The sequence below is a fragment of the Coenobita brevimanus genome, chromosome 21 (assembly GCF_032717465.1).
Source record: "Coenobita brevimanus isolate Jiangsu-jjx chromosome 21, ASM3271746v2, whole genome shotgun sequence".
Classification (NCBI taxonomy): domain Eukaryota; kingdom Metazoa; phylum Arthropoda; class Malacostraca; order Decapoda; family Coenobitidae; genus Coenobita; species Coenobita brevimanus.
In genome coordinates this window covers 3,401,185-3,413,013 of record NC_136974.1, presented here as the reverse complement: position 1 = coordinate 3,413,013, position 11,829 = coordinate 3,401,185, and positions in this window count along the sequence as shown.

The window sequence follows — 11,829 nt, the reverse complement described above, 5'->3', positions numbered from 1 at the left end:
ACTGTCAAGGTTAACATAATGATAGTTTATATTCTTTACTGGCCAGCTTTCTGGGGGAACCCCTCGTAACCAAAAGTTTACCTTGTACACACTCGCTGGGATATTTATCTATTGCCAGATCCTTTCATCCCACAAGGGATGGCCACAAGCAAATCTTTTCCTTGTCGCCCAGGCCCCTGCCTTTTCTCTGTCCTGCCCCTGGCTCGCCCCTCTCGTACCTCCCCTCCATCCTACTATCTCATCTTGGCCTCCCGCTCCACGTCACACTCCTTGTTAGTCTCTGTTCATCCTCTCCACATCGGATACACTGAAGAGATTTTTATTTTCCTTTTTTAATGAACGGGAATGAAAAAAGCAATCCAAGATTACAGGTAACCTCCATTCGTAAAATGAAATCTGTTGGACGAACTGTTGTAGGTTGAAGTTTGGGGGGAAGCGAGTTAGATTCAGTTCAGGGAATAAAGAATTCTGATAGTTCTGGCATATGGCAGTACAGTCATGAGCATTACCACATGTATGAGTAGCACGGGAAGAAGTGCGGAGAGGTGGCAGAATGGATGCAACTTCACCTGAATATTTGCTATAAAAGTATCTATAATAATGCAAGTCAGGCAACATCCCTTGTTGCTTGTACGGGAGCTGGTTCAGATCCTATCCCCTGGCCTTGGGTACCTCACTCACCATTTATTACGGACCACTACTCTCTGCAGTGGTCTGATACTACCGACGCTTTCTTAGTATGATGGTGTTTGGAGTGAAACGAGTTCAATTTTGACATTTCATAATGCCCCGGGAAACTCCACACCAACACTAATGCTTTATTTAGGATTCTTAACTCTCCTCAAGAAGCAGAAAACTGGACACCATGCACCACAGAGCACCCTGATGTGACAATGGGAGACTAACCAAAAACTGACGTGGATGCCCAACCGTATCTTCAGCAAGCTGGTGAGGATAGGAGACCACCTCTATACCCCTTCTTGCCATATTGTCAACGACCCGGAGAAGGGTGAGGACATCCTGACCCATTTACAGCACGGAAATGGGCTCCTCCTCTGACAGAACAAGATGCTTCAAACCTTCAGAGGCATCTGCGCACCTCAGCTGTCACCAAACGATAGAAGCTTGTCGGGCCTGACCTTGGGACCCACCAGGCACCCGACCCTGGCAGCTGCTGGCCCTAGATGTCATGGGCCCTCTCCCATCTAAGAGCATTTTGATTTGAAGTTACCTCTGTTGATACATACTCAACATTGTTAGTCACCTGCCCCGCTGTCTCACTCTGCTACCGCAGTCGCTGAGGCTCTCATCACTGACGTGTTCCCCTACTTCGACCTACCGCATCCCCTCCATTCAGACAACGCCCCTGAGGTTACCTTACAAGGGTAAGACCCCGTTCACACATCGCCGAAAGAGAAGCCGAATGCATGCCGAATAGGCTTCGGGAAAAGTTCGGTGGTCAATTCTGGGCTATTCGGCGCACTTCGGGATCGTTTCGGGGTGTTCGAAATGGGTTCGGGCAAGTCACCGAATATTTCATCAAACATGAAATATTCGGTGTGACCTGCCCGAACTCACTTCCTCGGGGCCCCCTCGGGTCGCATTCGGTAATCCTTCGGTATGCATTCCAAGCATTCAGTATGCATTCGCCGATGCATCGCCGACAAAATGACCGTTATAAATCGGTACGATGTCGGCGATGAATCGGCGAATATGGACAGAATACATACCAAAATTATACCGATTGTCCCAAGAATGTATACAGAATTTTGAACACCGCCCACCGAGGCATATATAAAAGGCCAAAGCATCCCAGTCACACTTTCCAGAGCTAGGAGAACGGGCGCACTACAGGATCTACAGCAGAATGGAGGCGGCATCCGAAGACCTGTTCCCAGAGGACTCCAACCCCCATTTCCAAGATTCCTGCCTGTCGCAGGAGAGCCAGACAGGTAGGTCAGATACTTGACGCAGAGCAGGGAGTCAGTCTGTGCTTTGCTCCACAGGGCCACGGCTTGCTTGTTGACTTCGCTGGGGATGACTGCTGTGATGTCCATTGTTGCTCTGTTGGAACTGGGAGTGTGATGGGCTTTTTGGTACGCGCATATATATACACCCCTGGGTGGGCGTGGGAAGTTCGGTATGCATTCGAGATGCCCTTGGTACAGCATCGGCGATGCATCGTTCATGCATCGCCGATGCATCGTCGATGCTATACCGATGTCGCACCGAAAAAATGACTGTTAATTTTCAAAATAAGAGTTTCGGGTTGGCGTCTGTGCGCATTCTGTTTGCGTTCGGTTTGCATTCTATTTCGTCGGTATACTGTCGGCGACATCAAACAGACAGCAGACAGAAAGGCCGAATTCGGGCAGTTTGCGCCCGATTCTGGCCGAATCCCGGCCGAATACGGTTCGGCACGCATTCGGCATCTCATTCGGCGATGTGTGAACGGGCCCTTAATCTCTGCATCCTCGCAGATGACAGTTGTTTACACCGACTCCTCCAGTACATTAACCTTTTTCACCCTGGTCAGCAACGTTGTATTCCGGCTCCTCACGGGCTGTTTATAAACTCTATGTCCTGGGTGTTTTTTTCCCCTCACCTAACTATCCTCCCTCTCCCACCATTCCACCATTCGCTTCACCTGTTCCAGTATTTCATCATCTTCCTCTGCAATTCTCTCCACCCCTCGCTGTTTTCTAGCTCCCTCTGCTTTGTCTCATCTTCTGGGCATGTGCCACGATCTCGGCGCGATACTTATGTCGGAGTGTTTTATACGCTGCCTTCAGGAACTTGCGATGCTACCTGTCCATGGTCCTCTCGCCCCCTGTTCCACTTCGTTTTCTTCTTCACTTCTTTCTTCATCTTTCTCCTCCCCTTTTCTACTCCCACTCGGCCCTGGCCTCTTTCTGAAGGGGCCAAGTGGATGGGATGTGGAGATGACGTCAGGAGCAGTAGCATTCAGATCGGCGGCAAGCACTTGACTGTTGCCGGGCCGACACAATATGTCTATACCTATTGTTACCACTGTTATGTGGGTTTTTTAGTCCGACCTCTCGTCCTAAAAACGCCCGCGACTGAGCGGGGTCCTCTTTCCGGACCGGAGATAAAGCACCAACAAAGGAACAGTGCATAAAAACTCGGCAGTACACCTTAACACATCTGTTGTCTTAATTCAACACAATTTACAATATGGAAACAAAGAGAGACTGGATACAGAATGGACAGGGTGACAGAGTTTGGTTTCAGATACAAAGTGCACAAACACTATACCTGTAGTGATGTCGGGGGCAGATTATAATGATGATCACTTATACAGATTGTCAGTCACTAGAGCACGGCATAGATGTTAGTTATTAGGCATAATTGTCCTTTTATATATTCTGTTTGATGCACTACATAGGAATGGAATAAGGGGTGAGTCAGGTCGATATTACTATACTTTTGATGTGGCGCGAGCCGCGGCACTCGGAATTGTCGCATGCCGCAGAGACACTAATTCACTTGTTTGGCTAATATTAGCCTCTGCTGGTTGGACTTGGTCTTTTTCGGGGCGCCACTAGTATAGTCACAGTATTTTCTATATATCAATTGTCTTACAATCCGTGCTTACTGACCCTTGATTTCTGCCCTGGTATGGATATACACTGTTCGTCACTTTATATTTTCATGGTCCCACTGTCACTGTCTCGTACTCACTTAGGCGCGACTCGGGAGATGCGTGGTAGTAGTAGTAGTAGTTCCCTAGGCAGTCTGGCCGAACAGCCCCGAGTCCCTTAGGAAGGCCATGGCCGAGAACGGGCTTTCCCACAGAGCTCTCAAAGAGTGTATGTTGTGTTGTTGGCATAGGTAGTATGGGGTGCTGTGTTGCATCCTGGACAGGCATCAGCGACGGAGTCATTCAGCCTCTTCTGGTAGCTTAAGAGGGCTGGATGGTGCCCACATCTCAGCCTGGCCAAGTGGACCCTGTCCTCACGAGGAAGATAGGATTCAGAAGGGTGGATGTCAGGAGGGCTGTGCATGCAGCTGTGTGTTGTCTTTAAGTGACTGAATGGAGCGGCGAGTGACATGAGTGTGGATATGTTTCTGGAAGCTGGTCTGAGGTAGGCGAGGGGGGGAGAGATGATAGTATTTGTGTATGGTATCGTGTGTTGGGTGTTGTTTTGATGTTCCTTGGTGTGGGTGGATGTGCTGCCATGTACTGTACTGGATGTTGTGGGTTTGTGGAGGCTGCAGCAAGAAACTGGGTGCCTCTTATGTCTAGGTGATCTTTGACTTTGAGGACTTTGGTTTCTTGATGCAGGTGGTCTGTGGGTGTAGTAGCTGTGCAGCCTGTGATTATTTTTAGGGCCTTGTTCTGTACAGTATGGTCTGTAGTGTGTTTTGGTGAGGTTAGAAGCCCAGGCGGGGCTTGCATAATTCATCACTGAACGTATGTATTGTTTGTATACTGTGGTGGTGGTTTCTTTCTTGTGTCTGAATGTTGTATGGGCAAGTGACCTCAAAGCATTGAGTCTTGGTGTTATTTTACTTTTAATGTTTGTGATGTGTTGTTTACATGACATTGATGTATTGTATGTTGCACCAAGGATTTTGTGTGTGTGTGTGTGTGTGGTAGGGGAGTGTTGTTTATGGTGAGGTGTGGGATGTCGGGAGATGCATTGAAGTCGCCACTATGCCCCTGGTTCCTGGGCTAACAGAGGTGGTGTCCGGGCGTGGGAGGGGACCCTTCTGAGGAGCCCTTCTGCAGAAGGCAATGTACCACTCGCAGGGGCATCACTGCCCGGGCCTGCTTCGTCAGGGGGATGCAGGGAGGCCCTCCCGTCTGGGGGCCTCGACCTGATAGGTGGCCCTCGTGCTGGGGCCTCATCGGTGGGGTGTAGGGAGGCTCTCCTGTCTGGGGGCCTCGACCTTGTAGGTAGCCCTCGGGGCTGGGGCCAAACAGCTTTAGTAGGCAGGCCTGCCGCCTCTTACTCCGGGCGGAGGGCTGTGGGGGAGTGGGGCCCGAGCGGTTCTGCTCTGGGGCCTGCTGACTGGCCCTAGGAGTCTGGATGCTGCAGTCACCTACAAAGTGGGGCACCGACAGGCCGGGCGTCCGTCAGGGGCCAGTGTCATCCAGGGGTTGGCCACAGGACCAGGACAAGACCTCGCAACCACTCCTGGAATGGCAGCACCTCCAGGGAACCACACCTGGAGGGAGGGAGGGGAGGGCGTCTCACGCAGCCGAGAGGTAGTGTGCCGGCCATGCAAGGGACCTTCTCCTCCGGGAGAACCCTGGAGACTACGAAGGGCATACTGTGGCCACTCCATCCCCCACACGTACTGTGGCCGTTGTGGCGGTTTCACAGTCCCTAAGGGCAGCAGCTGAAGGGCGTACTGTAGCCGCTCCTTCCCCCACACGTACTGTGGCCGTTGTGGTGGCGCTGCTCCCGAAGGAGGAAGAGGCAGATGAGGGGCATACTGTGGCCACTCCCTCCCTGATACGTACTGTGGCCGTTATCGCAGCTCTGCCTGCCCAACGAGAAGTAACTAAGGGGCATACTGTGGCCGCTCCCTCCCCGATACGTACTGTGGCTGTTACCGCGGTGTTACTCCTGTAGGAGGAGGATGTAGTGGATGAGGGGTGTACTGTGGCCGCTCCCCCCCTGACATGTATTGTGGCCGTTGTTGCGTCTCCACTCCTCCTTCCTTTGCCAGTCGGAGCGTGCTCAATAGCTAACGCTCCGAGGCTGTCTCCAGAAAGGCTGTAGCTGAAGGGCGTACTGTGGCCACCCCTTCCCCCACACATACTGTGGCCGTTGTGGCGGCGCTACAGGGGGCAACAACTGAGGGGCGTACTGTGGCCGCTCCCTCCCCAGTACGTACTGTGGCCGTTACCGCGGCGTTGTTTGAGACTGTTCCTGGAGCAGTCCCACCCCGAACCTGTTGAAGGCTGCTGTTGTGTAATATTTGCCCTACACTTGGTGGGGCACGGGCAAACAAAGAGCCCGTCGGGGAAGCAGCAGATGTTGGCTCTCCAGGGAGAGCATAACGGGGCCGACAAAACTGCTGACGAGATGGCGAACAAGGCGAGGGGAAGGCGCGGTGGTTAGGGCAAACTGGCACACGATGGTCGAGGAGGGCAGGGTGGGATGGCGAAACCACGGTGGACTGCGTGGCGCCGATGGAGGGGGCGCCGACAAAGTGCTGAGATGTAAAACCGCCCCGACACTGCCCTCAGACCCTAGCCCCTGGTGGAAAGGGCGATGGAAACTCGGCCAGCTCTCCAGCAACAGCAGATGGAGGCATGGAGGAGAGGCCCGGTCCCCGTCGTTATGAGGGCACAACCCCGGTCCTGGTGGTGGCGGAGGGAGGGTCGTCGGCCGGGTAGTAGAGGGCGGAGGAGCCTCGACCTCCTGGTGGACCGACCAGGGCACTCCCTCAGATGGAAGGACAGGCCCGACCCTCGACTGGTACGGCTGCTGTGGAGAGCTGGTCCCGCCAGGAACAGCGGTGGAGGTGTTGCCTCAGCAAGAGGTGGGCTGCGAGTGTGGTGAAAGCTGCTCCGCTCGCAGGGTCGTCTCTCATTCCTGCTTGGTTGTTGTTGGGTCGGTTGAGCGGAAGAGGGACTCAAGGGAGGGGCGCCCCGGCGCCCTTGTTGCTCTGGGTCAGTCTCACCCTGACCTGGCCCGCCGTGGTGTCCTCCTGGGGTGGTGGTGGGACTGCGGCTCGGTGGGGGGGTGGCGGGGTGGTAGGTCCGGTGGCGGCGGTGTGTATTTTAACCACCTCTGCCCTCCTATCCCATAGAAATACATGTTTTGTTATCCTATTATGTGACAGAAAAAAAAATAGTCTTTATTATCAACTTGCCTGTGGAAAGTTATTGCTTGTTGTCTTGTTTTTATATTCCGACGATTTTTACACCCTAAAGCAGCACGATGTTGCGGCATTTCTAGGTAAATTGTGGTCAACTTTGCCCAATGTCAGGAACACAAAATCGCCCGCCTTGACCGCTCGAAGATGGCGACCTCGGAGACATCGAAAGTAAGAGAACTTAGGTTTATATATCTATGAGCACCCCACCACTGAACTCTGTAATATGCAGGGGCTGTCTCCGTAGCGAGAGTGACTTAGGGTCGCCATATTGAAACACTAGCACCCGTCGCCTCCATCACGGTAATGCAAGTGGAACATTGTTCTTCGCTTGCTTTCTCTATTTTGTGCTGCTTCTATGTATACATATGTATCATAGTACAAAAATATATGTAGATTATGATTATTTCTGCCTAGCTCTACGAATTATTCGTGATATATTTAGCCAAGAGTATGAATAAAATAGCACCATAGGTTGTTGCAATGCAGAACATACTTTTTTTTCCCGTTTTTCTTTATGCCTTCTTAATGACTATTTAATTATAACAATAAATATAAAACTGAGGTCGATGGAAAGAGCACATACTTTGTTCATGAAAATATTCTGTATTTCGCCATCATAAAGTAAATAAGCGGTCAATATTTATTACTGGTTTTTAAATACAATCAATCTAGCCAGCCGCTTTTTTGTTCCAGTACCAATAGCTTCCTCTGTGATTTCTTGATGTGATGCTCCCTAATAATACTATAGTACTGTGATACCAGTTTTATTAATCTGTGAACATGAAATGTTATTGGTAATTGTACAGGAGGTAATAATTATGATTTTGATGAGCTGAGGAATGATGAGAACACGAAGGAAACGTTTCGGTGGGGATGTAGGAACAGTGCAGACTTTGATGGAATCTGAAGATAAATGATATTAATCAAATGTGGAGAGAGGTAAAAGAGGTTTTGCATGTGAGTGCTAAGGTTACTATTAAGAAAAAGGGAAAAGCGAGAAGGAAAAAGTGGATGTCAGATGAACCATGGAATGCAATTCAGAAAAGGAAAGAGGCGAAGTTAAGAAGTGAAGAACAACATGTTGATGGCCAGGTAGTTGAAGTACTTAGAGCAAAGTACTGGAGCTTACATTCTGAAGTAAAAAGACTCGTTAGACGTGTTAAGAGGATGCTATATGATGAAAAGGCAACAGAAACAGAAATTAAGTAAAAGTGACGGTCAGAGCACAAGAGCAGCGTATCAGGCCATGAAGGAGTTAACTGGGACTGAAAAGAAAAGGAAGGAAATACCTGTACGAGATAGAAATGGTAACTTGATGACTAAACATTTGGATATAAAAGGAAGGTGGAAAGAGCATTTTGAATCTGTTCTAACTAGACCAATCCCAGCTGAAGTGGACATTTTGCCTGCCGAGAAAGATTTGCAGATAAAAACAGGGGATATAACCTTGGAAGAGTTAGCAAAATCTATAAAGGAGTTAAAGAATTTTAAGGCCCAAGGAGAGGATGGAATATTTCCTGAAATGCTTAAGGTGGAAAATGATGAGTTGATGAATGCGCTTTTGAAACTTTTTAATGTGGCTTGAGATAATGGTGGAATTCCAGAAGCGAGGAAAATGGAGTGATTATAAAAATACCAAAAAAGAGAGATTTAAGTGTGTGTGGCAATTGGAGAGAGATAACTTTAACACCTGTAGTTGCAAAAGTCTTTTCCAAAATCTTGTTGAGCAGAATAGAGCCAGTAATTGATAAAATTTTAAGAGAAGAACAAGCGGGGTTTAGAAAGGGTCGAGGTTGTAATGATCAGATTTTTATTGTAAGGCATCTAATGCAACAAGCTAATGAGATGAAAATGCCACTTAGTATGTGTTTTGTGGATTTTGAAAAGGCGTTTGATAGTGTTTCACGTGGAGCTGTGTTGAAAATTATGAGATTCTATGGTATACCAGAAAAGTTTATAAATATTATTAGAAGCCTGCATGAAGGTACGTTTTGTAAGGTAATGGTGGGTGGTTCTTTGAGTGATCCATGTGAAGTTAGGACAGAGGTGATTCAAGGAGGAGTTCTTTCTCCATTGTTGTTTGTTTTAGTTATGGATTATGTTATGAGAAAGGTTGTAAGGAGAACAGGTGCAGGAATTAACTGGAAAGAAAATAAGAAGCTGATGATTATGGACTATGCTGATGATACTGTACTGGTTTGCGGAAGTACTTACGAGATGCAGAGGGTGCTTGATTGTCTGGTGGAGGAAGGAGAAAAAGTTGGATTGGTAATAAATTGTGGAAAGACTGAAATTATTAATATGAACGTGGAGAACCAAATCGATTGTGTAATTGGGAATAATGTGGTGAAGAATGTAGAAAATTTTAAATATCTGGGAATGATTGTATCATCTAACGGATCATTAAACAATGAAATTGAGGAGAGGATTAGACTGGCTTGGCGAGCTGTTGGAATGTTGAAATCTGTTTGGAATAATAATATGCTTTCGGTACATACTAAAGTAAAAATTTACAAGTCCATGGTTAGACCAATTTTAATTTATGGGCATGAGTCATGGTACAGTACAATTGCAACAGATCAGAAAGTATTAGGATTTGAGAATAAGATACTAAGAAGGATTCGTGGGGTAAAGTGGCAAGGCAGAGTTACAAGTGAAAGAGTAAGGAATATTACGAGAGTGGAACCAGTTGATGAATATGTAAGACTGTCTCGCTTGAAGTGACTGGGGCACATATAGAAAAGAAGGCAGTTTAATACACGATGTGCCAGAGTAGACTGCTAGAGGAAGAAGAGATAGAGGTAGGCCGGGGGAAACCTGGTTGAGGACAATGAAAAGAGAAGCAGGAGAGGAGTGTTGGAGGGACATGAAGGAGATGGCAAGAGACAAATATTAGTAGAGTTCATCGAGGCCCTATGCATCCCGTGGGGTGCCACAGGAAATTGATTGATTGATTGATTGAACATGATTGTCCTCAGTGGAGGTGTCAGACATATGGGTGTTTAGACAATCAAATATTCTCTGTACAGTAATACTGTGCTAGATGTTGTGTAACACAGCTGTGTAAATAACTAGTGGCATAGGCTGACGTTTTTTACGATTTTTTTGTTTTTTTCTTTTGCAAAATTGAAAGAATTTCCCAGTTTCATGACATTTTAACTACACTCTCACTTGCATAAAGGCGGCCTCCCCCGTTTCTCTTGCTATCAAACTCGTGTTAACCGCTTTTTAATGGCTGTAACTCGGCAGGGGAGGTTATATTTCAAGCCCCCCTTCACCATTTTAGATACTAGTCTCACCAATAATAGAGGAATGACAAGCCTTGTATGAATCAGTGGATCGAGTGCTCACCATCATGCCAAGCTTCATTAGAGAGGTAAGGAGCGCGTTAAGGAATCACTGGCAACCGTTTAAATGTACAGTATGTACAGGCACAGACAAAAATATTTTCCCAAAGTTTGACGAATACATAGCGGAGCAATCGAAGCATCTGAAACGCGCTGGTAGAGATAGGATTTTCACCGTATTTCGCCAGTTTTAAATTTTCTTTAGACGGAGCTGGGAAGATAACTGTTTCTGTGACCGTACTTGTAGTTCACGTAACTGATTTTCTTTCATGTCAGCGAACACAATCCCACCATGGTAAGGCGTCAGTGGAAAGGTATGGAGCTCAATACGGATTCCATGACAAGCATTCTAATAATATTCACGTCAGTGGTATTCGTACACTCACCACAACGCAGCAAAGGTCACGAGTACGTGTACACGGGAGTCAAGGGTCTTTAAAAAAAAAAAATGTGTTTCTGCCTACTTTAGCAATTCTGTGATGAGAGAGAGAGAGAGAGAGAGAGAGAGAGAGATTCTTTTCTAAACTAAATTGTTAATAAAGGAAAATAAAACTAGTTGAGCTCATATTCTTTGCCGCATTACAATATATATTCATTATGGTGCAACACACACACACACACATACAAAGGAGAGCACTTTTGTTGCAGTTGGTGCTGTTGGAGTTTTATTCATTTATTTATGTTTATTTTTATTATTATTTTTCCTGCTGTTAATGTTGTTGTTGTTGTTGTTATTGTTGTTGTTATTGTTGTTGTTGCTGTTGTTGCGAGTTTTGTTGTAGTCAATATTGTAATAAAAAAGTCAGTGGTTTAATAGGGTGTCATATTGTATTTTATATTTACAGCTCTACCAGACGATTTTATTCAACTGACAAGCCTTGTTCTTGCTATCTGTAGACGATTTTATTTGCTGATAAGACTTTGCTAATTTTGGCGTCTCCAGAATATTACATCCAGTTCAGAAGAAACATTGGAACTGGAGGGGTTAGGTATAGGCTTCATTTCCGCCTTCCCACGTTGTCTTCTTATATTCACGCTGCCGCCAGACGATTTTATGCAGTACAGGAGAGCGCCCTGGTAGTGAAGACGGGTTAATGAGGGCTGTATAAACCCATCCAGCTCGAGAAGTCTCCCCTAATTTGAATAGACTCATCTGACAGTAGACACTACAGAACCTCATCAGTTTGTTTCTGCATTTAATACACTGATATGCTGTTGAATATTATCTATGCCTACAATAGCCATATAGAAAAGAACAATCATATCGTAAAGCAAAATACGAATCTCTAATATGTAAAAATAAATTGTTATGGAAGATATGCTCGTACTAGAAAACAATCCACGCTGGAAGCCATAGGAGCACCAGTTTCTTACGGATTTGTCTTGAATATTATCTCTCAGTATTTTCCCCTGTACAGTCTTTATGTTTTTAATACTGACATAGCCACTGGAGAGGGTCGCCTTCATGTGGTGGCACCGAAAGAGCCGGACGGATCAGACGCCCGCGTATACAAACGTCCCTGAGCCCCCCTTCCTATCCCCTGAAAGTACGATGGTGAATTGCGGAAGAGCAGTTTCATCCTGCAACCAACTGGGTTTACATTATTTTCAAATTATATAATAT